Raw genomic sequence first — 27,512 nt, 5'->3', positions numbered from 1 at the left:
GGTGACTATTAATGTACCACATCAAAGATATATTGTCAATTACTTGAGGGGTCCCTCATATAAGTTGAAGATGAGGTTTTTCTGTCTCTTATGTAACACAACATTCACACTAAAAATGTGTACTTGAGTTAGAGTTACACCACCACTATTTCAACTTGTTAATGCCTACTGGCAGTCAGATATTTCGGTGTGATGCTGCTGACAACTTGGATTGCAATTGCCAAGAGATGAAAGTCATAACCAACAGTGCATGTGAAATAATATTTTCTACTGAACAAGAAAAGTAGCTTTTATATCTTACACAGACACAAACACACACAAATATTTCAGGCACAGGCAATAATGCTATTCTACCCTGACAATAACAATCACCCCTATTAATATTTACTTATTTATTTAACGTTTGTTTACCAGGAAAGTCCGACTTGGAACAAAGCCAATTTTCAGCTGAGGCCCAAGGAGAAACGCTCCAGGCGTATGTCTTTGAAACGTGGGAGGAAACCAGAGCACATGGAGAAAACCCACACGAATGCAGGGAGGACATGCAGACTCCGCACAGAAGGCACCTCAGCTGAGAATCAAACCTGAGAACCTCTTGCTGTGAGGTGAGAACGCTACCGCTGCACCACTGTGCCGTCCAAATAAGTACCAAAGTTTTTCTTAAAAATATCTCACCTATTGCATGCTTTAATATAACTTTGTAGTCAATTCCAGGTTATCAGCTCTTCCCTCAGAGCCAGTTAGTACATCGCTCATTCCAGTATAATCTCCTAGATATGCTATCAGATGATTAGCTATTACTATTGATAACCCCAAACATTCACAGAGGCAGTTGTTTCTTAATCCCCTATATACATGAATAAGATCTCCTCTTATAAATTTACATGAGGCACTGTGCAAGTTATACTGTAATCTTTCATAATAACAAACTTTCTCATCCACCAGTGCTTTTGGTATATTTTAGCTGTATTCTGTCCAATGTACTCATATTAGTTTTCTTACAAAATTTCCACATTATTATTCTGTACTCTTGTGTTTAAAGTTATTTTCAAAACAATTATTTCATAATTTCTTATTTCCTAGATACTATATTTTTATACAGCATATAGTTTTATAACTATCATTAATGAATTGGTTGATATGATCAGAAAAACTCATATCTGGGTCTACCTACACACCCACATCCTTAAATGAATCCACAGTTTCAATCACTGTGTGTTGCATTAAATATTCACTTTTCAATATGCCTCCAAGTCTCAAATGCTTACGTTTTGATGTACCTATCAGCATATTATTGTCCTGTGCCCAAATGGTCAGTTTAGTCAAGTTCATTTGCAGACACGCCCTATCTATAGCACATATAATTGGTTTACCCATTTTGAAGTTACATGCACACAGACTGTAGAACACCTCAAATAAAAATGACAGACTTGATGAATATATGCTAAAAAGTATGAGCCTAGGAATGAGCTCTATGGGACACTCTGGCTGTAAGCTAGAATTTAATCACCTGTCCACTTGCTGTATGATGCTTGTCATGTCCTACGTGTAAGGCATGCAGCTATCCATTTTATCAACACTACATTAATACCTAGGTTGTTCTAATTTATTTTTCAGTGTTTTGTGTATGACCCTATTAAAGGCTGAAGGTAAGTCTACACAAATTGCATCACAGCAGACTTTGTCAATGACACCTGCTACAATGTAATATAACATCATGTTACAAGTAGTTACGGATATATTTTCATAATATGTATGCTGATGTATGGCTTCAAATTACAACCATTACTTCTGACAAATTTATCCAAAATAACATGCCCATTTATTTTTCCCAATGAAAAAGTGAAATTATGGATCTACAGGACTCCGAGTTTGTCATACTCGTCTTTCCCTTAAAGATGGGTTTAACAGGTACGTCTCCAATCTTGAGGAATCGTCCCATGCTTAAATGACCTAGTGAATAACATATATAATGGTATCAAACTTTTTTAATTTCTCCAAGCCTTTTGTGTTTCTAATACCATGACGGGAATGGACCCCATTCCTAAATCAAAGTACAATTAAAGTTCTTGGAATTAGTATGGTTTCATTCTTTGATGTCAGCCAGGAGTGCTCTTTGCAGCACCCGCAATGTGTCCAGTAATGTTACTCCTTCTGCAATTCGTACGGAGTTACATGTATTGGTAACGTATCTAAACACAACTGTAGTACTGTAAGTTCACACTGGTGTGTTCTCAGGTCATTACTAAGTCTGTATTCTCCCTCTGCTTTGTTTGAGTTCAGTTTGCATAGTGCTTTTTCAATATAATCTAATTTAATTTCAGTATCTGAAGTTAACTTTATGTTACTATCACAAATTATCTCCCTCTTTGCAGAGTCAAACTGTTCTGCATAAGGTTATGTAAACATATCTACAAACTGCTGCATCTGAAATTACATTTTAAAATCTATGCACAGAATATTGATTTGTATGTCTTTATTCCTAACACATTTCCTATAAAATGGGTTCCTATTATGCTCAATATCTTTCACAAATTCTATTCAAAAATTCCTGGTCTTGTCTTACATTATGTTTAATCTGTTCGTCTAGTTTATTTCAGTTTTCTAAATTACCGTTCAACTTTATTTCCATTTCAAATATTTCTCATATCTCATCTTAATTAAGTATTTTGTTTTTATGGAAATGAAACCTCTTGATCTTGTTTGCCTAGATCCAGATGTAAAACATCTTTTTGCTTTTTTGCATTCAAATGATTTCACTCTCAAAACCTGCAACATTCCTGCAGTCTTCACTGAATGCATCACTCCAATTAATTTTGCACAGTGACTGTTTTGCTTTCATATAGTTTGTTATAAATCTTCTGTGCACTGGGTTGGATTTCAAGTTTAACAGTATTATCCAGGAATAGTTTATCCCTTATAACCTCATGATCACTGTACATCAATGATGGCACAGCCTGACATGTAGTAATGAACACAAACAAGATCCAATTATGTTCCATTCCCTAGTAGCTTTGATTACATTCTACAACTGTTGTCCCTCAACATATACTGTAAACAATATTCTTACTAAAGTCATAGAATCAATATATTTCCAATCTGTTTCAGAAAAATTTAAGTCCCTGGCTACTCTTATTTTTCCCACTGTGTTTTATGCTAGAAATGTAAGAATTCCTCTAAGTTATCAGCACTTGGTTTTGGTGTTCTATGCACTCCAACAACTGGGATCTATCCCAGGGTTGTCTTTATTGTCAGTTACACAATCTACATTATTGGTGTTACCATCAAAGATATAATAGCCACAGGTCTCAGTCGTTAATCCTCATCATTACTCCTACCCCTCATTTTTTGTTAGAATGCCTGCTACAGAAAAAATATTTATACATTGACAGAACTAGTTTCCAGTCATTGTTCTTTACCATGTTTCACAAACATCACCATCAATCTTATGTGAATGAAACAAATTTTCAACAAACCAACTTTAGTATTAACGGTCCCTGCATTAACAACCAGCATGGACATATCAAAATTTGCTATCTGAAAGTGTTAGATTTCTGACACAGCAAAAATCCTGTTGTGTGGCTTTGTAAGTCAAGCAGAGATCACCTCTAAGTAGGCGATATGAGAGAGAATAGCTGGAGTCTTTTGAGTCTGTCCGTGAAGGACATGTGTTTAACACCTGGGATCCTCTTTGTGAGGTATTTCTGTGGCCTCTCCAGCTATTGCAGGTGTCTAGTGAGGCGCATGCCAAATGGAGCATTATACTCGATGATTGGTCTAATGAGGGAAGAGTAGAGAGAAAGACGATGACCTCTTTCTTCTTGGATGCAAAACCCTTGGTAATGAGATGTGCCACATAGAAGGACTTTCTGACCACAGTGGCAATGTGGTGGTCGAAGGAGAGGTTGCTGTCAACATGTGTCCCCAGATCTCTTCTAACGCCTTCAGTGTTCAGTGGGCTCCCATCGAGATGGTAATTATTGGGAACTGAGTTTTTACCAAAGGGGATGACACATTTTTGGCATTAAGCTTAAGGCTATGGTTTCGACAGCAGCCATTGGTCTCAGTGAGGCCTTTCTGTAGGATGTCTGCATCACTTTGGGAGTTAATAATGGCTCCCAGTTTGCAGTCATCTGCGAACTTAGTCAGCCATTGTCCCTTTGTGTTGGCTTGGACTTCTGAGAAGTAGATGCTGAACAGGAGAGGACCCAGGACTGATCCCTGTGGGACTCCCCTCCTGATTGGTCTGTAGTCTGACTTGGAGTCCACTACTTTCACACTGTGTGTTCTATCTATGAGCCAATTTTCAACCCACCTACTGATATAGGGGTCAATGCCTAGTTTGGTAAGTTTATCAATAATTCCTAAGTAGGAAATGGTATCAAAGGTCTTGGCCAGATAAAGGTAGGCTGTATGCACTGCCTTACCTTCATCCACAGCCCTGATGACTGACTCAAAGAAGTCAACCAGTTTGAGCAGGTATGATCTCCCTTTCACAAAGCCAAATTGCATAGGGTCTAGAGTTTGGAGATTTCCTATAACTTTGTTAATTAGGTCCATGGTGATGCATTCCATAGCTTTACATATCAGACTTGTTAGGCTAATGGGGTGATAATTCCCAGGGTCTGTAGTCGCTCCCCCTTTATGGAGAGTGATGACTGTAGCAGTGCGCCATTTGGTAGGGACAAAGCCCGAGGTGAGTCTGTGACTGAACAGGGCACACAGATGTGGTGCCAGCTCACTATGTAGTTTACGTAGAACACAGTCAGGGATATTATCGGGTCCCATGGAAGATGTATTCTTGGCCTTGGACAATGCAGCTTTAACCTGTGCTGCACTATTGCTGGGTGCCTGGCATTCTTCACGTATTGTGATTGGTCCTTTAGGGAGGAAGAAAGGGGTAAAGTTGGCACTGAATCTGTCGGCCAGTGTGTTGGTAATATCTGTTGGCTCAGTATAGGAGCTACCACTGTGCAGTAACACGGAGCAAATCTGGGTATTGCCGTGGAGGTTCTTGATACAGCTATTGAAGGCTATGCACTTAAACAGGTTTAGCAAACGCCATTCTCCACTTCAGTGAGAGTGCACTGTTGATGGTTATTGGCCTACTTTTTAATATGGAATATTTTTTCATGTAGTGATTAGCCACCTGGAGGTATAAACATTGGCTCTAGAGGATTGTCACAGTTAATGTGAAACCCTGACCCCACATGCAAAAATGGGGAACAGGGGTTTTGGATGGATAGATGGATTTACCCTAAAAAATATTTTCACTTATGCTGACCTAACTATCAACTGTAGTATTATGTTTAGTAGGGCATTAGAGATATTTACTAGCAGAGAACACTTCCTTTTGTAATTGTGTTCTAGTGGCACTTCGCCCAATATTATTTATCTCATCATCTCAGTCAAACATATGCAACAGTTTTCCAAGCTGTGCCAATTACACAAGTACAATCATCTTTAGAAAGTTTAGATTTACTATCAAGAATAGTAAGCAAATCATCCAACTTTTGTCATGAGAAACACAAGTATCCAATGGTATTAGGAGTTACCATTTTAGAAACACACGCACGTGCGGGCTAGCACACAAAGAGTGTCCATGAGTCCTCTTGCATCTGGCCATCACTCTCTGTTTTTGGAGGAGATTCAGGTAGGAGGAAGACCTGGGGAAAAACATAGTCAAAACACCCTACTGCGATCATTGGTTTCTCCTGGATCAAAGGTAGATGGTCCCACAGGAGCCAGAGTCTGGATCACGAATGGGGAGGCCCATGCACGGACGCCTACAACATAGGCATCAAGAACAGCAATGACATTATGCTCAAGAAGGGAGCCACGAACCTTGATGGGATGACACCAGCCAAAGACAACCAATGAGACTGACAAAATATCAACCACTGAGGTTGGTACGGGTGCTGGAAGCTTGATGGAGGACAGCACCACCAACTCACACCAGAAGATCAATCTAAAGGACAGAACACTCAGTCCCAATAGGTGTGGGCTGAATGACCCTGATGAATTAACCCTTGATGCTGATGGAAGAGATGACCTCAATGTGGTCTTGGCTGGAACCATCTAATGCCAACTGCAACATCAGTAGTGCAGACTTTGAGGTAGAGGGTATTGATCTTGACACTGAAGGGTCAAGCGAAGGTCTAAAGAAAACTGAAGCTCAAAATCAGCTCAGTGAGGAGCTGTTAGTCATTATACTCAAAAAAAGATACTCTCATGCATCAGATTTTAGAGGGGGAAGACACCTGGGACAACATTTGCAGAAATACAAAAAATAAAAGAAAATGCTTGCCATATTTCCTTCAGGTCCAATACAGTCCAAATGCACCAACAAAGACCAAAAAGGCCCAATGGACACAGAGCCAGAGGGATGGCAGGTTCCTGATTTCTTGTCCAGACAACAATGTACAGAGACACTCTGTAAGATGTGAAAGGGAGAGGGGTCATTTTTATGGGAGCTACACATTCAATAAACTTTTGAGAAGCAGCAGGTACAACATGTACTACATCGTCACCTGTAGCAAAACAGTCAAAATTCAGAAAAAGGAGATGAAAAGGAATAAGAATGAACTGACTTGATAAGATGTTCTTACAAGCCTGAATGAAAGAATTACACAGATAGCAATAAAATTCACAAATTCAAGGATAGGCTGGAGCCATTCTGATAAAGCAACTGTCTTCAATATGCAGCTGATCTGGAGTGGGGTCCTGTGGCACGATTATGGGCATAATGGAAGGATCAATCTAGGCTGGGAAAGTTTTAGATACCAAGCTACATCCTTCCAGTCTTAGATTTACAGGTAACAGAGATGAAATTCCCAATAACTGGTCAATCACAGAATAAGTACTGTAAACCACAGCACCTAGAAGGAATCTGTCTCCCACAAACATTTTTTTTTTTTCTGGGGACATTAGTCATTGGGGAAGAGAGAGTTTATACCAAAACAGTAACACAGCAATAATATTACAGTAGTTCCAAAAGGTTAACTACCCCAACAGGGTGCTCATCTCTTAAAGCTTTGAACAGAAATGACTAACACACTAATGAGGTGGATGACTTTTCACTCTTGCAGCAATAAGGATCACTCTTGCAGCAATAAGGATGGATCAAGTTACTCTCTCCTTTACAGATAAATTTCTGGCTGATGTTCTTGGCATTTGAATTAACCTTTCATCAGAGTCTGAGGATATCCGACTGTCTCTATGAAGTTTGTCTGGAAGACTGAAGGCTGCCTGCAGCTATGTCCCATTTACAGTAAATGAACTACAGCAGTGATCCTTATGATATAAAATGATATCCTGGGATCACATCTCTCGGTCCTTTGCATTATTAGCCCAGGTTTGTGTCTCACTTAATACATCTAATTCCTTCCTTATATCAGTGCCTGAAGGGCCCCAAGTTTCTCACCTAAACTTCTAGCATTAATTAGTAATGCCTTCCATTAGCATTAATTAACACTGCCTTTCACCTTTTCCTAAGCATGTTCTCTGCCTTGATTTCTGCCCTTTGTTCCCCTCTGTTTGTACTTTTTAACTTCTGACACATAGGTTACATTACTTTAGACATCTGTTCCTAGCCACTATATCTTCTGCCTTCTTTGATAATCGCTGTACCTTCCTGCCTGTTATCTTCATTTACTGAAGTCCTCTTGCTGCTTTTCTTTGTCTTCACATCAGCCTGCTTCCCACCCTCAATTTCAGTCTCAGAGCATGATCATTTTAATAAACCTTTGCATTCCATATTCACCAAAGATGTCTCACCTGAAGAGAGGTGAAAGTCATCTGATGCACATTGTCTTCTGCCATGCCTCTCTCCAGTCAGCCACTATACCCATTAGTCACTTTGCGAGTCAGGCACTACAGTCCCAGAGTTTCTCCTTACATGCAATGCACGTACTTAGAACTGCTAGCACTTCTAAAAAAGGCCACTGTACATATGAACTATCTGCATGAACTCTCCACTTCACATGTTATTCCTTGTCTCTCATCTGCAGGTACAAATATCATGTCAATGGTGTCCACTTGTACTATGACATATGCACCTCCTACTATCCACAAAAAGCCCTCTCACTTCCTGGTATGCCCTGTATAATCTATCCTGGGACCTTTATCGCTTCTACTACTCCCTTCCATCTTGACTTGCCTTCCCTTGTGTCATTCACTGTGACAGAGTCTCTGATCACTAAACCCTCCTTGATGTTCTTCCAAGCTGCCTGTTCTAGCTCTCCTACAATTAATAATTTGTTCCTCCTACCTGAACCACTTCTGTAGCTCTTTTTTTCCATTTGTGCTAACTCTTTCTAAGCTATCTTGAAAGTTAAGCACCATCTTCTACACTCCCTCTTCATCTCCTTCTCCTATTTACAAATCAGTCTGTCCATTCTTTCCTGTATCTGGCATGTTTGCTGCCTCCTGTCATTTTCTGACTAACTCCTCTATGGCTATGCCTTCAGTCATGAAGTGCACCTCCTTTAACCACACAACCCTCTGATCTTATTCTTCTTCTGTTTTTTTTTTTCTAATTTTTTTTTTTATTATTATACTTGCCTTCCACTTCTCTGTTTCATATTTTCTCTTTTGCTAGTATTCTCTCTCTTCCAGGAGTCTTCTCTCACTACAACTAACAAGGTGTTATTTCTCCAACTTTCTGCCAGTAGCTTATAGATACAGGCTCAGAGCTCCACACTCATCCTCATTAGTTCACAAGCTTTGGATTCTAGCATCCCATTCATCTGGATGGCTCTTTGCCCACCTCCACTCACAAGCCCCTCAATCACACTGTCAAAACACAATGAAAAACCTAACCCATCTCAAGCATTCAACTCTACTAACATTCATAGTGTTTCTTCTTTTCAGTCTTTTTTCCTTTTTGTTTTCTATTTTCTAATTTTAACTGTTTGAGTGGTCCGTAGTTAATGATTCCTGATACAGCCTTGCAGCCACCTGCTTAGTAATTGCTTCTAGCTACCTTTCTTTACTAAAACCTTGTTGCACTCCTTTTTGAGACTTGCCAGTGCCTAAACTTCCCAGAACACAGAGTGGTACAGAAAGATTTTGTGATAACTCCAAAGGGAACTTCATCAATGCCTTTTGTCAAGGTAAATATACAAATAAAGAAGAGTCGGGTTTGTAGTTTATTAAATTCCTGAAATCTTGTTGACTGGGTGTGTTGCCTAATTTCTGTACTTGCAATCTGCTTACTACTTCCCCCATATTATAATATAATAATTTTCAATGTTATACTTAATCAGTCTTGCAATGGTAAATGTTCTTACATTTATAATGGTGCTATCAGCTTCAATTCAGATTAACAGTTTAATATGTTATAACAAATTAACATTAATTTAGTTGGACCTAATGAGCATTATTTCATACTCTGCCAGTTAGGTGTCACTATCATGGCTGCTTAGCATTTCAGATATTTGCTTGTTAGTATTGTTTTATCATGAATGTCAGCTGTGCAAACTTGCTTTGTTGTTAACTATGGTTTTTGTCCCAGGCTGTGGCTGAAAATCGTCTCATGACTAGTTCACTTATCCAATTAAGAAATAAAATAAATAGAAATCCAACATGACAGAATACAGAAAATCATGAATTCATTTACTTATTTCTGTTTGTTAACCTGGTAGGTAGACTGAGCAGAAGATTTTTATAAGCCAAGATCCAGGCATGAAGGCTAGGCTAAACAGTTAAAGTGTATGGTACAAGCAACAATGACACATTTATAAGACACAGAAATATGTAAAATTCTATACATTCTGTACACTGAGCCACACACACACACACACACACACACACACACACACACACACACACACACACACACACACACACACACACACACACACTGTGTAGTAAGCTTGTAAGTTACGTTCTTATGAATTACTGGGTCAGCACCAGCTATGACTTAAATACCTGGCATTCAACTTCAAAGCCCAAACTAAGTTACTACTTGGCTCAATGCATAAACCTTCCCCCATTTTACATATTTAATATATACAATGCAAATTAATCATAAATAAAGCTTAATTAGTACGTTCGCCATAGGAGATCATACACAACCACATCCAGAGACAAAATTAATCTTAAAACTAAATTTCCTATTTATATGAAGGAATGAATTTATTTATGCTTCTGATGAAGTCTGTAGCTTAGATGGACAAAAGAGCTTAACCATTTATCGTTTTAAATAAACTTTCATGAGTTTTAAGATTAATTTGGTCTCTGAAGGAGGTTGTGGATGGATTACTACTGCTAGTGCACTATGTGAGCTTTATTTATGATTAATAGTTGATTTTAGCTGCAAAGGCTTGTGTTCTTATTAAGCGTTTACATATACATTACAAACTTTGAGATGGCATCTGGCAGGCACTGCTGTGTACAGTAAAAGCACCACATAGTGAAGCAATGTAATGCAGTTTCATACAGTACAGTCTGCCTTACAAAGCAGTTGTGTGTGACTCATTGTTAAGGCATACTACTGTACTGTAAATGCCTTACAATCATGCACTCTGGTCTGCTTAAAATGGGACTCATAAAGACATCATACTCCTCCAGCAAGGGGCCTAACCAGGGCTCATTACCACATTATGGTAATGAGAGGATCTGTTGTCATGCAAGCTTATTAGCATCACGGTCTTGAGGGGGCAGGACAAGGTAGTGAGTGATATTTTTCCCTATTGTGCTGGTATGTTGCTCAGCACAATATGCTAAGCAGTACAACAATGGGGAAGGGGAATCTCTGAGCTCAGGAGCAAAGCCTCACAGATAGGTATGGCATTGATGTTCAGTAGGTTACCCTGCCTGGACCAGATAGTATTCAAATAATAACAGCTCACTGAAATGTATAAAGTATGTGTGTGTGTGTGGGGGGTGGTTGCATGGGCAATCTGTGCATAAAGTAATATGCTTACATACTGCTGCAAGACTTCAGATATGGTCTTGCCCCATTGTGTACTTATCTTTCTGAAATGGTACAGGCTTGGTACTCAGATTTACTGCAATCTAACATTGCTCCACTAAGCAACAACATCTATGAATACTGCTCAAATGACTGGACAATTGCAATTCCTTGACACATGGTCAGTGTTAAATCTCTGCTTCCTGCATGCATTAACACAAAAATTTTACTAAGGGAATCTGTAGTATTTTTGAATGCAACTGTAAAATTCCAAGTAGCTACATACTCTCTATTCACTTATGGTAAGTTTTCAATTTCCTACCTACATCTTAATTTACTGATGAATTTTCGTTTGCTTCACTTCTACACACAGTGACAAAAAAGGAGTGTATTTATAAAAATATTATAAAAAATGTTTAAAAGTATTTATAAAACAAATGACTTCATTAGGTTTGTGAAAATGCTTCTGAAAAGCAAGCAGCCGTTAACAAAAGATCATATCGATAACATCTGCATTTTACAGAAGTCTACCAATAATCCAGCTCCTCTTTTCTAAGCACAGACTATCAATACAGTAATCAAATGCATTACTAATGCCTCCTAATTATAGCTATCGCAGAGATATACAAAACATCTGAAGTAGCGGCATAATTACAGAAAAAGATAAAATAGACAGCTGGTCAATCAGACTGCCAATAGTACTTGAATGCTAAATCATCAGCATCATTTTAAAACTTTGCTTTCTTAGTCAACCGATCAGTAATTACAAGGACACTTTTAAATATTCAAAAACACTTTTCAAATAAGATGTAATAACCCATATTCTACCGTGGCAATTAAACCAACATACGGTGTCTGAAAGCCCTTCTTATCTCACTTCTGACTAGTCTTACTACACAAGATTTTGGGACCTCATTCTTGGTTTTACAAATAATGGTTTGTTTACACATCAGAACGGTCAGCAAAAACAACAAAAATGTTCCATCCAGAGATATATTTTTTTCAGCACAGTTAATATGTAAAATAAAATGTGAATCAGTTTGACAAATGCCATAGACCAGAAATAAAACGTATACACACTAGCAGGCATGTTCTTACCAGGTTGCAAAAGAGCAAAGGTACAAACTTGCTGGAAATATAGAAAACTGTAAGACATAATAGAGTGAGACTCCTCATTACATTCTTAAAGTATTAATTGATCTATGAAGGAGTGATCCTTAACGGGACCTTTGGTTCAGTGTTATCACCAATCCCAGTCTAGCACTCTTCTCAGAAGATACACCATTTGTGACAAGTGCACACAGCGGAGGCACACACAGTGATGTCACACTCTAACCACATAAGAGCACCTATACCCTGAGCCTGCCAGTTCATTTTCGTAGCCACCAGATCAAACTTTATGCACATCAAGACAACAATAAAATCTAAAACTTGTGAAATTTGATGCATCAGAAACCTCTGACCTTATGAAATTTGATGCATCTAAAGTCTTTGACATTATAAATTCTTAAGTATATTTCAGGTATTAACATAATATGAATTTCCTGTAAACTTAATACAAATTATTCAAACTAGATGTATCTGTACATATGCTTGAATAAGGATTAACAGCAGCAAGACTGAAAAGTTTAAAACAGTAACTAGAGTATGACAATGATGCCCCTATTCAGCCTCCTTGTTTGAAATATCAATTAATCCTTTCTTGTGTAAGCTGAAAAAATATGTCCCCAAATTATTATTGATAGGGCTCAACATACATCAATAGCATATACAGATGATTTGATAACTGATACTAGGAAGACATGAAGAAAACAAAAGATGTTTCTGTGCAGGCTCAGTATATAATGTATAAAATAACTTATTTTAAGTCAGAGCATTTATTATATTAGGTGGCACTGAAGTGATTCCAACAGGAGGTAAATTCAAGTTCTAAGTGAAATATATGCCACACAGTTTAGTAAAACAAGACATTATACATGCAATCCGTATTAGTCATTGATACAAGAATCAGTAAGTATTAGTTACTGGGGTCATGAACTTTACTGTTAGTCTTGTTTCCATCACAAAATGTACTACCTCCTCCTGAAAAAAGCTGATATAATAAAATCAGATGCATTTTTTTTATTTCTGTGGAGAGGTAGGCCCGTTTCAATCCTATGGTCTGTCGTCACTGCTCCCTTAAACAAATATGGCCTATCACTTCCAAATACAGAATTGTATATCATTTTACAGACATTGTCTGGATATCATTTTCAAGCAGTACCAGGAGGAGTTTGTGGACAGTGCTGTGAGGTAGCCTATGTACAGCTCTACTGCTCCAAATGAACTGGTATTATATAACCAGCATGACTGTATGACATGACTGTAATGGAAAAACTAAGTGTAAGTTTATTTTACTGTCAATATTTACATTTGTTTTCATACCATGGATTTTATACAAGGTAGCAAAGTATTTTTCCTATCATTTATTTTGCTGTTCCATTTTCTCAGGACGTAACTTGAATAAATATTTTGGACGAATGCACAGTATTAGCATAGATTTATGTAAAAAATTACCAAGCAAATTGTTGCAGTCATATTCAAATAAACAAATGCTTACATACTAGACTGGAAAAGAAGGATTTATAGAATAATAATTCAGGCCAAGGAAAATGTACACTTCCCAGGTAAAAACAAATGGGAAACAGCTTTGAAAAGATCCTTTTATCACACACCACTAACGTCCAGGTTGATGAGCTACAAGAATAATGCCAAGTGCAGGGTGGTATCTAGGAGAGGTTGTAGATAGGCTCCTTGGTTGGTTTGAATGCCAACAACTCAAAATATGATGGGCTAGAACTCATGATCTGATTTCTAAACTGGTAAAAGTAGGTATCCACCTTCCCCCGAGACATTATTTTTGGCATGTTATGTTCATTTTCATAAGAAGTATGTATTGACACTGGTTTAGCACAATAAGAACAAAACAGTGCAAACTGGAGAATTGGAAGGGTGCTCCTCTGCTGAAAACTCCATTAGCTTAATGCTGGACTTGTTACTGACTATTTCACTTGCCAGTGGGACTTGAAATGACACATAAATAAAATACATGTATGGTTGAAGGTACTCTATTCTTTCTTTTTTTCTTTATTACTCTTTTCTTTACCTTTTTTTGAGCTTTGACTAAAAAGCATGTATATATTCTCAATAAACCTTTAGTAAAAGTATTAATTAGACAAAAAAACTTGTGCAACTTACAGAAAGAGTATTTATGACCTATCAAACAAAGATGACATGTTAAACACCAAAGGACCTCCTTGATGGGTTTCACACTTGGGCTGAAACCCAAACAGTAAGCCATTATGATGGAAAAAGCCAGAGGACAGTCAAAGATTTGGGAGGCTTGACTTATGCAGTACACATTTACAAGCTCATAAGTACAACAAATCCATAAAAAAACTGCTGTAACTCATTTTAATACCGTCAATGCTCAACTTCCCACACACGTGCATATATACATACATACAAGCATAATACTACTGACTGCTGATGAAATCAGCGAAGTACAAAACATCCAAGAATTTCATCATCAATTACAATTTAAAAAATCAAACTCAGACACTTGTAAATGTAAATAAAACATTTATATTTGCAATCTTTATTCATCTCAGAACCCTACAAAAATCTAAAATCTAAAACTATTGAGACTTCTTTAACAAAGGGGCTCTCTCCCTTCCCCCCAAAACTTATATATACTAATGTCATGGCTGTACAGAGAAAAAAAGAAAAAAAAACACACACACACTGAGTTACATTACTGTCAGTCTTTAGTAACTTGATTATATATTGCACCACATACAATGTTTCATTGTGTTTCGTTGAAGGTTGGGCCTCGAGCTGGCACCTCGGCGTTTCGTAAAAATCTACTGCCAAAACGAGCAAAACAACAAAAAACCTTTAAAACTGTAAAGCGAAATCTACTGCCAATCATTAGCGGACCGGAGTTCCGCTGTGGCGACCCCTTACCTGGGAAAAAGCCAAAAGACAAACAATATACAATGTTTCACTACAAAAATAGGATGAAAAGCCTCAATGACAAAATATGCTGCCACCAGATGCATACACCACACACAAACACATTACATGTGTGTGTGTGTGTGTATATATATATATATATATATATATATATATATATATATATATATATATATATATATATATATATATATATATATATATATATATATATATATATATATACACACACACACACACACACACACACATATATATATATATATATATATATATATACACACACACACCCACACACATATATATATATATATATATATATATATATATATACACATACACACACACACACACACACATACAGTAGATATAAAAAGTTTACACACCTCTGTTAAAATGCCATGTTTTTGTGATATAAAAAAAAAAGAGACCACAACAAATCATTTCAAAATGTAATTACAACAGAAGAGTCTGAAGCAGGTCCTCCTTGAACTCATGTTCAGGATGGTTTGTAACCTTTTCCAATGCTCAGTCCACAAAGACGTACTCAAATTAAGATAAGGAAGGCAATACTTTAAGTGTCTTGTCCCACAAAGTGGCAGAGTGGTACAATCCTGTGTCACTCACTTTAAAGCTTTGCACTCTCTCTGTTTGGCAGCCTATGCTGGACCAATGAGGTCATTCAGAAGTCAGGTGCAGGATAACACAGGTGCAATGCTTGTAAAAGGAATCGGCAACCTCAGGGACCAAAGCAGCAGGGTTAAGGTACTTCAAATGCTGTAATAATACTGCTATCCTTGATAAACAGCTCTGTGAGTAGAAAAGCAAAGGACTCTTCCATCTTATTTATCACATAAGTATTTAAAGAGAACTGCAGCCTAAGGCCAGTCCACAGTGGAACTCGAGGCTCAAGTTTTCTACAAAAAGAGGGATCATCATACAAGGGGTAAGACTTACTACCTTTGTCTATCTCATAGACAATTTCATTTAAACTCCTCATCTGACTGCACCTCATTTTAGAAGAGGTCAAGCATGAAAAAGGAAGCATAGGTAGTGTGAGGTGAAGGGTGCAGCCATGCAATATGAATTGGGGAAATGAGCAGCAGAACCGATGATCCGATTTTTTTTGCTTTTGTTTTTCTTTAAGGTTTGTCTCTGCACTTAAAAATGTGATAACAGAGTGGGGACATTACATTTTAGATTGTAGAAGTCAAATAGGATTTTTTATTTCTGTTATAGAGAATATGACCTGGCATACTCCTATTAGGGAAGAGCAACAGATCATGAGTGACAGCTTTTTTTTTCCCTCTTCAAACTAGTATTGAGGGGTGTTACTATCAGGGAGCAGCACAGAGTCTCAAATGAGCCAGCTACAGTTATCTTCCAGGTGTTAAGAAAAAGGAACCTGTCATTGAAGCACATGCTCATTACCAGTAGTGCATGGCAGGGAGATCTCCAGGCTGGACCTGACAAAGACAAAAGACTATACACCCTTACAATTCAGTTTTGCACTTGTCAATCAAGCTCTTAACCGTCAGCAAATATCTCCTTTATATCCAAGGCTTACAATCATGAGCTCTGGTGCTGTATGATTCAGTGGTGTCCCTAAACCTGGGTGCACACAGAAGGTTGAGGCTATGTTCTTTAGTACCCACAAGCCAGGACCAAGTGACTCAAAAAATGGCCCCACAATAACAGGCTGTCTGGCTTCAAGCTCCAGCCAATCAACTAAGGATGGGGGCTGGAGCTTAACCTCATCTAGGCCCATTATGGCTCCCACAGGTGGAGGACATCTGCTGGTCTTAGACTTGTTGATGATGAGTTTACATCTCCAATTCCTGAAAGGTCATGATTAAAAACACAACCTAGAGGGCCATGCTCTCACTTACCCTCTGTAACTCCACTCTAGAGATAGGGCTGGGGCTGAAGTTTGGGAGTGACCAACCCAAACTTAAGTAGGGTTTTACTGCCTCCATCCTCATACACTCAAGGTAGGCTAGAATATTCTCTAAGATTCTGAACCACTGGAACAACCAACTTCATGTTGTACTCCTCTCCAAGACAGAAGAGGCAATGCTGTTACAAGACCTAGCTCTTAAATCAGCTACAGGAGCACAACTTATTCGGGCACCTTATGAGGAAACTTCAGTATTAAGATTCATGCTAGTAGGCTGGAAAAAGAAAATTAATAAGATTGGAGCTAGGCATACTTATGTAGTTAGTATAAAACATTCCAGCATGAGCCACTACCATGTACATGTACTGGAAAATGGAGCTTCCAAGACAAATGCCAAATAATACTGGTAGAGAGGGCGAAGCCAGTAACAGGACCCACCAAAGATGACAGCTGGGTCTTACATTAAGAGAAACTTCAAAAACTTAAGGGGTAAACCAACCATTTTATGAAACTTCTGTTCCCACAAAAAGGAAAGATATTTATTTATATATTAAATGGGGTACATCACAGATTCCAAATGGACCTATTTTAGGCTTGGCCTACGTATACAATAAATGTTAACTTACTGTGATGATAAACAATATGTTTTAACCAGAATATGTCATCACCCCATAATTTTGAAAACACATATGAATGAAGGTTGAACTTCATTAATTCTAGTTACAGGATTCAGAAAAGCCAAAAATACTGACCTTAGACTGTGCAATTTAGACAACTTGTACAGTGAAGCAATAGTGGAAAACTGGACTCGGCCTTAAAAAGTACAGCTGAATATGCTAAACTTTCAATAAGAGAAGATGTTCAAATGATTACTTCTGCTATAGTCTTAGTTATGTGGGTTATATCTTGTCAAGGATATAATGGCTGGCCAGCTTCTAAAACTTAACGGCACCTTCCATGCATCAAAACTATTAAGCAGCTCGACCTGAGCTGAATAAAAGACAAGTTTGAACATGAAGCCCTTCAGAGCTATCCTGCCATCACAGACAGGGAGGCTGATGCCTGAAAGGACAATGCTATAAACAACAAAAAATAAATGTCTACACCCTGACATAAAAAAACATCTAAAAACAAGGTGGAGGGAGGGAGTAGCTACTGCAGCAGTGGACATTTGAACATCTACTGTTATGTTAAGTTAACCTTATTCAACTGAAGGTACAGTTGTGGAACATCTTACCATAACAATAGATGTCCTTCTCTTTACTGTTGCAGCATCCAAAATAGAAGGGATCTCCTTCTGACCCTCGGCCAATACACAAAAGCCTAATGAGCTTGTTTTCCTGCTGACCCTCAGCCAATACACAAAAGCCTAATGATCTTGTATGTGCCGTATGTCACATTTATGCTCTCCGTATAGAACGTAGGGCATAAAAGGGAAATATGGATGCAACTAGCCAGAAATGAACTGCTCCAGAAGAGGGAAGTCTCCATAGGACAAAGGAGTTCATGTGTACCCAAAAATAAAAAATGCAGAAGAAAAAGGGGGAACCCTCAGCAAGAAGGGAATCTAAAAAAAAAAACAGAACAAATAAGAGGGGGTTGGAGAGTGCAGTGAAGAGGGACATCTACTGCTATGGTAAGATTTTACACACCTATATTATGTCCATCTATATCATTGTTGCAGTATCCAAAACAGAAAGAAGAGTGAAAAAAAAAACTCAAGTAACAGCTTCAAGGATGCAACTGGTCTCCATCCCTTTGAAGAAGGTACCAGAAGAGGCAACAGCCCTAGTGGAATGAGCTCTAACAGAAGTAGAACAAGATTTGCCATGAAAAGAACAACAAAAGGAAATGGCCTTAGATATCCAGAAGGTGATAGTTTGCTTAGAAACAGCCAAACCCAATGCCCTGGGAAGAAAGAAATAAAAAGCTGATCAGACTCACAAATGGCCTTCATTGTATCTAAACAGCACCTGGGCTGTCTATGCAAATCAAAGGTATTCAGGACCCTCTCACTAGCAGACTGAGAAGGAAAAAAAATTAAGGGCTTCATACTGACTGATTTAAGGACAACTCATTTACTACCTTGGGCATAAAAGGAGGATTACTATTAAGGGACACCCTTGTCCCTGTGAAAAAAAAAAACAAAGGAGGAATGGCCATAATGGCCTGGAGCACAGACACCCTCAGAGCAGAACAGTCTTCCAGGTACAAAGTTACAAATAAGCAGAATCTGCAGGTACAAAAGGAGCCCGAGTCAATTTTTCCAAAACAAAATTAAGGTCCCAAGGAGGAGGAATAGGCTTCCTTGGAAGCCTAATACGCAGGATGCCTTTAAGAAACTGTTTGACCTCAAAAACAAAAAGTCAAAGCAGGATTCAAGGGTAGACAAGCAGAAAGGGCTGACAAATGGGCCTTCACACTAGAAAAGGCCAGGCCAGACTGGAGCAACTCACATAAATGAGTGGGGACCAGAGGGACCCCCGCTGAAAAAGAGTCCTGGCTACGAACACTGCACCACACAGAAAATCTTTTCCATTTGGACATATAAGATTTCTTGGTTGAGGTTTCCTTGCCTCTTGAAAAACCCTGACCATGTCCTCAGAAAAGAGGTGCCTGAAAGGGATCTAAACCCTATCACCCAAAGTGTCAACTGAAGAGTGGGCAAGTGAGGATGAATGAGAGACCTCTTATCCTGTGTGAGGTGGTAATTGCCCCCTATCAGATGAAGAGGGGGAACCAGTGCTGTCTTGGCCAAAAGGGATTCACCAGCAAGATTTTTGGGGAGTCCTGCTGAATCTTCTGCAGAACTCGTGGAAGTAGAGGAAGAGGAGGGAAAACATAAAGAAACACTCCCTTCCAAGGAAAAGAAAGGGCATCTGTCTTCCACACTAGATGGCATGGCACTGTGGAACATGAGAGAAAAAGCCGCTTGTTCAGAAGAGAGGCAAAAAGATCTATCTTTAGAATACTCCACCCATGGACAATGACCAGAAATACATCTCTGCAAAGTATCCATTCGTGATCCTGTGTTTTGGACTTGCTTAGACAGTCTGCCACTAGCTTGTGCTCTGAAGGAATGTATACTGCCTGAAGAGTTAACTGATAACTGAGAGCCACCTCCCAAGCCTGAAGAGCCACCCTGCAGAGGAGGTAAGAGTTTGTGCCTCCCTGCTTGTTGACATACCACATCACGTCTGTGTCACCTTCAAGGGACTTGGGAGAAAACATGGGGTGAAAAGCTTGAAGGGCCAGAATCAGAGCTCTCTTCTCTTTGATGCTGATATGATCTGACAGCTGATGGGGAGGCCAGAGACCTTGAACTTAGAAGTCCCCGACCCCATGTCTGAGGCATCGGTGAACTGTTCTCGAGAAGGGATTGGACGCTAAAAGGGCCAGCCTGGGTTGACAGCAAACTATTGAATCAACCACTCGAATTCCTTCTTTACACAGGGAAGGAGAGGTACACCGAAATCCAGAAGGTGACAATGCTGCACCCAAACTGATTTGAGGTACCACTGAAGCTTCCATATATGCAGTCTGGTCAAGAGGAAGCATTGGAAAAAAGAAAAGGCCATGAATCCCAGGCCCTGAAGAGACTTCCTGTCTGGCATGGCAGTCGGAGGTAGAAGAGACTGAAAGAAGGTTGTCAAAGACAAAACTTTTGGAGGTGGAAGACAGGCCAACATTGGCACAGTCTGAATCCTGCATCCCAGGTACACATGATCCTTAAAGGGAGTCAGGACGAACTTTTGGAATGTAATAATAAACCCCAAACTCTGAAGAAAAGAGAAGGTAAACTTCAGATCCTGTAACAGGCAACTTGGAAAAGGTACCTGAAGCAACAGATCATTTAGATTAGGAAAAATCTGAATGCCTTGGAGCCCGCAGAAAGCAATCACAGGAGCTAGGCATTTTGTGAATACCCTTGGGGGCAGTAGAGAGGCCACAGATTAAAGCAGAGAAAGGAAAATGAAAGGAAGACAAAGAGAAATGTAAAAACATCATGAAAAGAGTCTGAATATGGATTTGAAAGTAAGCATCTTTTAGATCTAAAGACACCAGAAAAGCTTGGGGTAATAGAGGAAACAGGGTTTGAAGAGTAAGCATATGAAAAGAAGGGACCTAGAGAACAGGTCTCCAAGTACCCTCCTCTCAAGGAACCACGAATATCCTGTAATAAAAATCTGCCCCACTTGGGAAAGGGGATAAGTTGAATGGTTAATTGGTTCACCAGGGATCCTAGAACCTCCAGGAAATAAAGAAGTTGTCTACAGGACGATGAGGAATCTCTGAAAAAGGAGGAAGAGACTTCCATACTATGAAGTAATCCTGATGGATGAGAGAAAGAATACAAGAGTCTGAAGTGATGAGACATCAAATTGGAAGACAAACAGAAAGCCAAAGGGACAAAGGAACCTGGTCTAAAAGAAGGTGGGGGGTGTCAAAGAGAAACAGTCTCATCAGATATAGGAGGCTTCTGGACCACAGAAATCTGAGAAGATTAGCAAAGGGGGCCCACCTCCCACTCTTCTTGCCCTTGGAGGCCTCAAGGGGTTGCCTGTGAAAAAAGCAGATCTAGAAGGATAGTTCCTCTGAATCTTACGGATAGGAGAGACAAAAATATGTTTAAGGTCCTGTGCTAAGCCTAACAGACAAGCTGAAATACTTACTCCTAAAGGAAACACTTTCAATAAATTCTCATATTTATTCGCTTCCACTTAAAATGTATTAGATTAATCCAAGGGTCTTATTCCAGGCATTCATCTATGCAAAAGTAAGAGAAAACATAGCTTTACATATATTACGATCTGTGTAATTTTATACCCCAACCCAACAACCCAAGATTACAGCCTATTAACTTAAACATGCTTCTGCCCAACTTTTCTTCTACTTTTACACTATAATACCTTACATTTCTCAACACCAAAAAAGAAAGAAAGAGAAGAGGAAGAAAAAAATGCATCTGTTTACTTGAATAACTTTATCATATACAAAAACTAGAAACACTTTTGATATAAAATACACAATTTATATTGTGAAAAGTTTCAAAGAAATACTGTTAAGAACAGAAATTGTTTTACTTAGTTACCTTTTTCCTTCCTCTTCCCCTATGCTCAGAGTACTTCTAAAGATGAACGAGATGAAGTGAAGAAAATGGGTTTCATTTTCACACAAGTTTAACAAAGTCAACATGAGTTCACTCTTTTCAGTTATTCAGCCATATTTCACAAATGTGATTCATGCTTTGCAGTCTTCACATTTATTCACTAATTTCCATTTTGCTGGTTTTCCTGTTCTTCTCCATCTCCCAACTTCATATTCTGGTTCAAATCCACAGGACTCCTGCTTCTTCTGGTCAACTCCTGTGCTTTTCTCAAGTCTCTTAAGCATTTTCCTTTGGAACAGTGGAGGAGGTTTCACTGGTAAAATCTCTCTATGAACAGCTCTGTTTGTCAGAAGAATGAGAAGCAAAGTTCCCTTCTGCTTGATGACTCGTTTTTTGTTGGACAAACTTATACATTTTCTTCTTAGCCTGTTCCGCATAGAAAAATACTTTGATCTTCCAGGAAAAAATATTCTGAAGACAACTGGATACAACATCTTAAACCTCACATCTGCCTCTGAACATTCCCTGATTAATGGAATAAAATTGCTTCTCTTCTGCCTGGGGTAGAGTGAATAATCATTTTCCACAAATACCATACTCTCTCGAACTTTTAATACTTTGCCCTTCTGCCGCACTTTTATCAGGATGAGCTCTTTCTGTTATGTTTGCATCTTACTAATACAGGTTTTGGCTACTTTCTAATGGCCACATCTGGAGCATATACACAGTGTATTCGTTCACTTAACAGTTCTTGCTGTGGAATACTAGTCCAGTTACTTATTTCTGCCTTTATAAAATTAATACATTCTGTTCCTTCTAGTTTGTCTGGTAAAGCAGAAAATCTCAGATTCTCCTTACTTGCTCTATCGTCTAATTCTATTATTTTTGACACATCTCTTCTTGAGCAGTCTCGTACTCAGCCAGACTTTTCTTCATTTTGACTTCGGATTTTTGCAGTTTTATCAGCTCATCTAAATATCTGTTTAAAGCTTCTTCCATTTTTTTACCAGCCTTTTGTTATTTGGGTTGATATACTCCTTCAGGGTTTCATTTATTTTAATCAGCTCCGAGCACATTTGACTTATTTTTTTCTCTCTCTCTAGATTACTGGAAGCCATGTTTTGCACCAAAGCTGGAGTTTGACCTACTTTTTGATAAACAGCTGTAGGCATCTTACCAGTCAGCATTTTCTCTTCACCTTTTCTAACTGATTTTATTTCTGCTCTCAGTTTCTTCTTTGCTGGCATCTAGGCAATTACTTACTAGCCAGTAACTGAATTTCACTCAAGCTGACAATAAAGTACAGTTTTGTACCTACCATAAATGTAGATGTTCGAAGATCCACATTGCTGCAGTCCTTACACTTGGGTAGTCCGCTGTCCTCGGTCGGCCCAAATATCAAAGTATAAGGCTGACGTCGGTCAAGGCACATTTGACTGACATCAGGACGTCAGGGTACAAATGCGCATGACCGACGTCATATCCTCAGTCTTTTCTTGCCCCAGATGTCAGAAGACCCTAAAAAGAAAGGTCAAAACCAAAAGACAGCAAACAACCAACCAACCAACCACCCTTGCACTAAAAATATGTACAATATATACAATATACACCATATTAACAACCCAACCCACACAACCGCCTCTAACTACAGAGGGGAAGGAGGGAGGGTAAATTGGACTGCAGCAATGTGGATCTTCGAACATCTACATTTATGGTAGGTACAAAACTGTACTATGTTCTTCATCTCACATTGCTGCAGTCCTTACACTTGGGTAGAATCCCAAAGCAGAGGTAAGGGAGGATGGCAAAACTATAAGGAAGCAGGAGCTGCCAAAATGCCCTGCAAAATAGCAGTGGCAAAACCAGCCCTAGATTTAGAATAAAGTGGAAGGTGATAATGCCTAGAGAAAGTATGCACTGAACTCCAAGTAGCTGCCTCCAAAATATCTTTAGTTGCCACCCCCCTCAAAAAAGCTGTCGAAGTGGCAGTAGCCCTAGTGGAATGAGGCCTAATCCCAGCTGGAATCTCCTTGCCATGATGGGAATAACAGAAAGCAATGCAAAACCCAATCCACTTAGAAATAGTCTGTTTTGACACAGGCTTGCCCTGAGAACTCAAAGCAAAAGAAACAAATAACTGCTGAGACTGCCTGAACCCTTTAGTTTTGTCCAAATAATATCGCAACTGCCTGTGTACATCTAACGTGTGCAAAATCTTTTCCCTTTTATTTTGGGGATTTGCATAAAAAGTAGGCAAATGAATAGTCTGGTTTAAAGCCACACTAGAAACCACTTTAGGCATAAAGGAAGGATTAGTACGTAAAGATACCCTATCCTTATGGAAAATTAAGAAAGGCTCAACCGCCATAAGGGCCTGCAACTCAGAAACCCTTCTAGCAGAGGTAATGGCCAACAAAAAAGCAGTCTTCCATGATAAATATTTCAACTCGGTAGTAGCTGCAGGCTCAAAAGGTTGTAGAGTGAGTTTCTCCAACACAAAATTGAGATCCCAAGCAGGAGTAGGAGCTCTACGTGGGGGTCTTATATTCTTTGCCCTCTAAGAAATTGCTTGAACAAAGGATGAGAAAACAATGGTGGGTCACAATCATAGTGAGCGAAATTGCTGCAGCATGAACCTTAATAGAAGAGAAGGACAAACCTTTGTCCAGTAACTCAGTAAGATATTGAAGAGCCACACTTAAATTAGGCTCAGAAACATCAAAATCCTTTGCTGTACTCCAAAATAAAAATCTCTTCCATTTATCTGCGTACACTTTCCTTGTACTAGGCCTTCTAGCTTCCAGAATAACATTCAAAACTTGCTGTGGAAGTTGAGACCCACTATGGTTCAAAACAGAATATGCCAGGCTGTTAGGTGAAGAGAGTGAAGCTTGACATTGAGCAAATGACTGTCCTCCTGAGACAACAGGTGTGGAATCGAAGGCAAAGGCCATGGAGGCTCCCGTACCAGGCTTCTCAGTAATGGGTACCAATGCTGTCGAGGCCAATCTGGAGCTATCAAAATCATCCTTGGCTTGTCCTGTCTGGCCTTTAGTAGTACCTTTGGGAGGAGAGGCAGAGGTGGAAAGGCATACACATGAAGATTGCTCCAATTGAAAGAAAGAGCATCCACTTTCCAAGCTGTGTGATGAAACCTTTTCGTGCAAAACTTTGGCAGCTGGTGGTTTAGTGGAGAAGCGAACAGATCTATGTCTGGAGTTCCCCATGACACTGTCAATTCCTGAAATACATGAGGATCCAATTTCCACTGTGGGGATCCATAATTGCCTGCTCAACACATCTGCTAAGGAGTTCTGTGCTCCGGCAGAAACCTTGCCTGAAGATTTAGCTGTAAACTGAGAGCAGTCTCCCACAAAATCATTGCTTGCCTGCATAGAGGATAAGAATGTGTTCCCCCTTGCTTGTTGATGTACCACATGACAGTTGTGTTGTCTGTTAGAATCAACACCTGCCCTGGAAGAAGTAAATCCTTGAAAGCTATTAATGCAAACTGGACTGCTAACATCTCCTTCAAGTTGATATGTAGATGTTGTAGACTGGCAGGCCACTTGTCTTGTATCCACTTTCCATTCAGATGAGCTCCCCAAGCTTTGTCTGAGGCATCTGTCGTTAGAATCTGACTCGCCTCTGGCCAGGTCACAGAGAGTCCCTTGTTTAGGTGACATTCCTGAGCCCACCACAACAATTCCTTTTGAATGCAAGGTATTATTTGAATGACAGTGTCCAGATCCTGGCAGTGCTGTGTCCATACATTTTTGAGATACCATTGTAACTTCCTCATATGCAGTTTGGCATTGGGAAGCACCAGAATACAAGATGCCATGAACCCCAAGGCTTGAAGGACTGTCCTTGCAGTCAGCCTGGACTGATGAGACAATTGATGAAAGTAAAGGGAAAGATTCTTTTGTTTGTCCGGGGTCAAAAAGGCCATCTGGGATGCTGTATTCAGTCTCACACCCAGAAAGCACATGTCCTGAGAGGGTACTAGACTGGACTTTATTTCGTTCACAGAATACCCCAGGCATCTTAGCACTGCTATCACATATTCCAAATGATGAAGAAGCTCGTCCCTTCCTTGAGCCAGAATCAGGCAATCGTCCAAATAAGGATAGATCTGTATTCCCTTTAGCCTGAGGAAAGCTATCACTGGAGCCAGAACTTTCGTGAACACTCTGGGCGCAGTAGATAAGCCAAAGGGCAATGCAGAGAACTGATAATGAGAAGTCCCAGCTCGAAACGCAGATACTTCCTGCAACTCAGTCTGATAGGAACATGAAGGTAAGCCTCCTTGAGATCCAAAGTTACCATCCAATGATCTTTGCCCAGCAGAGGTAAAAGCTGTTGTAACGCCAACATTTTGAACTTGGGAATGTCCAGATAAGTGTTGAGGGTAGATAAATCCAAAATTGGTCTCCACGTGTTCCCTTTCTTTGGTACTAGGAACAGGCGAGAATAAAAACCTAGGCCCACTTCTGGCATAGGGACCGGCTGTATGGCCCCTATTTGAAGTAACAGAGAAATTTGTTTGTGAGCCTCTATTCTTTGTTGAGGAGGAACGCCTGGCATGCCTTTGAAAGGAGGCAAGGTATGGAAATAAAACCTGTAACCGTGGTGTATGATATCCAATACCCATCTGTCTTGGGTAATCAAACTCCAATTTTCCTTGAAAAGTGCCAACCTTCCTCCCAAAGGTGCTGCCAGACGAGAAGGCTCTGGCAGCTGAAAAGGTAGGTCATTGGGTCTGTTTACGAAAGGACTGACCCCTGCCCTCACCCGAAGACTGTGCAGGTGAACTCCCTGTTCTAGGCCTGAAAGAGCCCTGAGCTCTGCCCCTACCACGCCTAGACCTACCCCTAGACTGGGAATCATAAGAAGGATACGTCCACCCCTTGGTAGGCCAATTTCTACTAAACTTCGGAGGCTGAACTTGCAAAAAATCTTTAACAGTCTGCATAGACTTAGCCTTGTCTTCCATTTTCTTTAAGACTGCCTCAACAGGAGAACCAAACAACACATCAGATTGTAAAGGAGCATCTAAAATCCTTGTCTTAACATGGTCAGATAAATTCTGATCCCTCAGCCAGGCGTGCCTGCGAAGAACTGACCCAGTGGCAGCCACCCTAGACGAGGCCTGTACAGCATCAAAACCACACTGCAAAGAATGCTTACCCACCTGTTCCGAAACATGTACTAAATCTTGTAACTCTTTACACTCAATACCTTCCGCCAGAGCATCTACCTTAAACTTCAATTGTGAAAGGAGATAGTTTTGGTATTTCAACATGTGAAACTGGCAATTCAAAGCCCTCATAGCTAGGGTGGAAGAAGTATAAACTTTCTTTCCCCATCTATCCAAAGCCCTGGCCTCTTTATCTGGAGGAACCGGATTTTTGACAACAGAAGCCTTAACACCTTTAGGCCCCTGACTAATAGTTTCTGGGTCTGCCCTAGGACTCTTAAAAAGATTCTTATGAGCTTCAGGCACCCTGTAATACCTATCCGGTTTAACAGGAGCAGGAGGCAAAGAATCAGGATTAAGAGAAGCCTCAGCAAAA

At 39.6% G+C, this 27,512-nt stretch overlaps 1 protein-coding gene across 2 annotated transcripts in view; it reads right to left on the bottom strand.

Annotated features, from left to right (window-relative positions):
* The window catches only part of VPS41 (VPS41 subunit of HOPS complex), a 2,347,711-nt gene that overhangs the window by 2,089,164 nt on the left and 231,035 nt on the right, over positions 1 to 27,512 (bottom strand). The gene's annotated exons all lie outside the window — the stretch shown is intronic.

This window comes from Protopterus annectens, chromosome 3.part0, assembly GCF_019279795.1.
Source record: "Protopterus annectens isolate FY-2018-M chromosome 3.part0, PAN1.0, whole genome shotgun sequence".
NCBI lineage: Eukaryota > Metazoa > Chordata > Ceratodontiformes > Protopteridae > Protopterus > Protopterus annectens.
The sequence above is the reverse complement of the archived record's forward strand: the minus strand, read 5'-3'. Positions and strand labels throughout refer to the sequence as shown.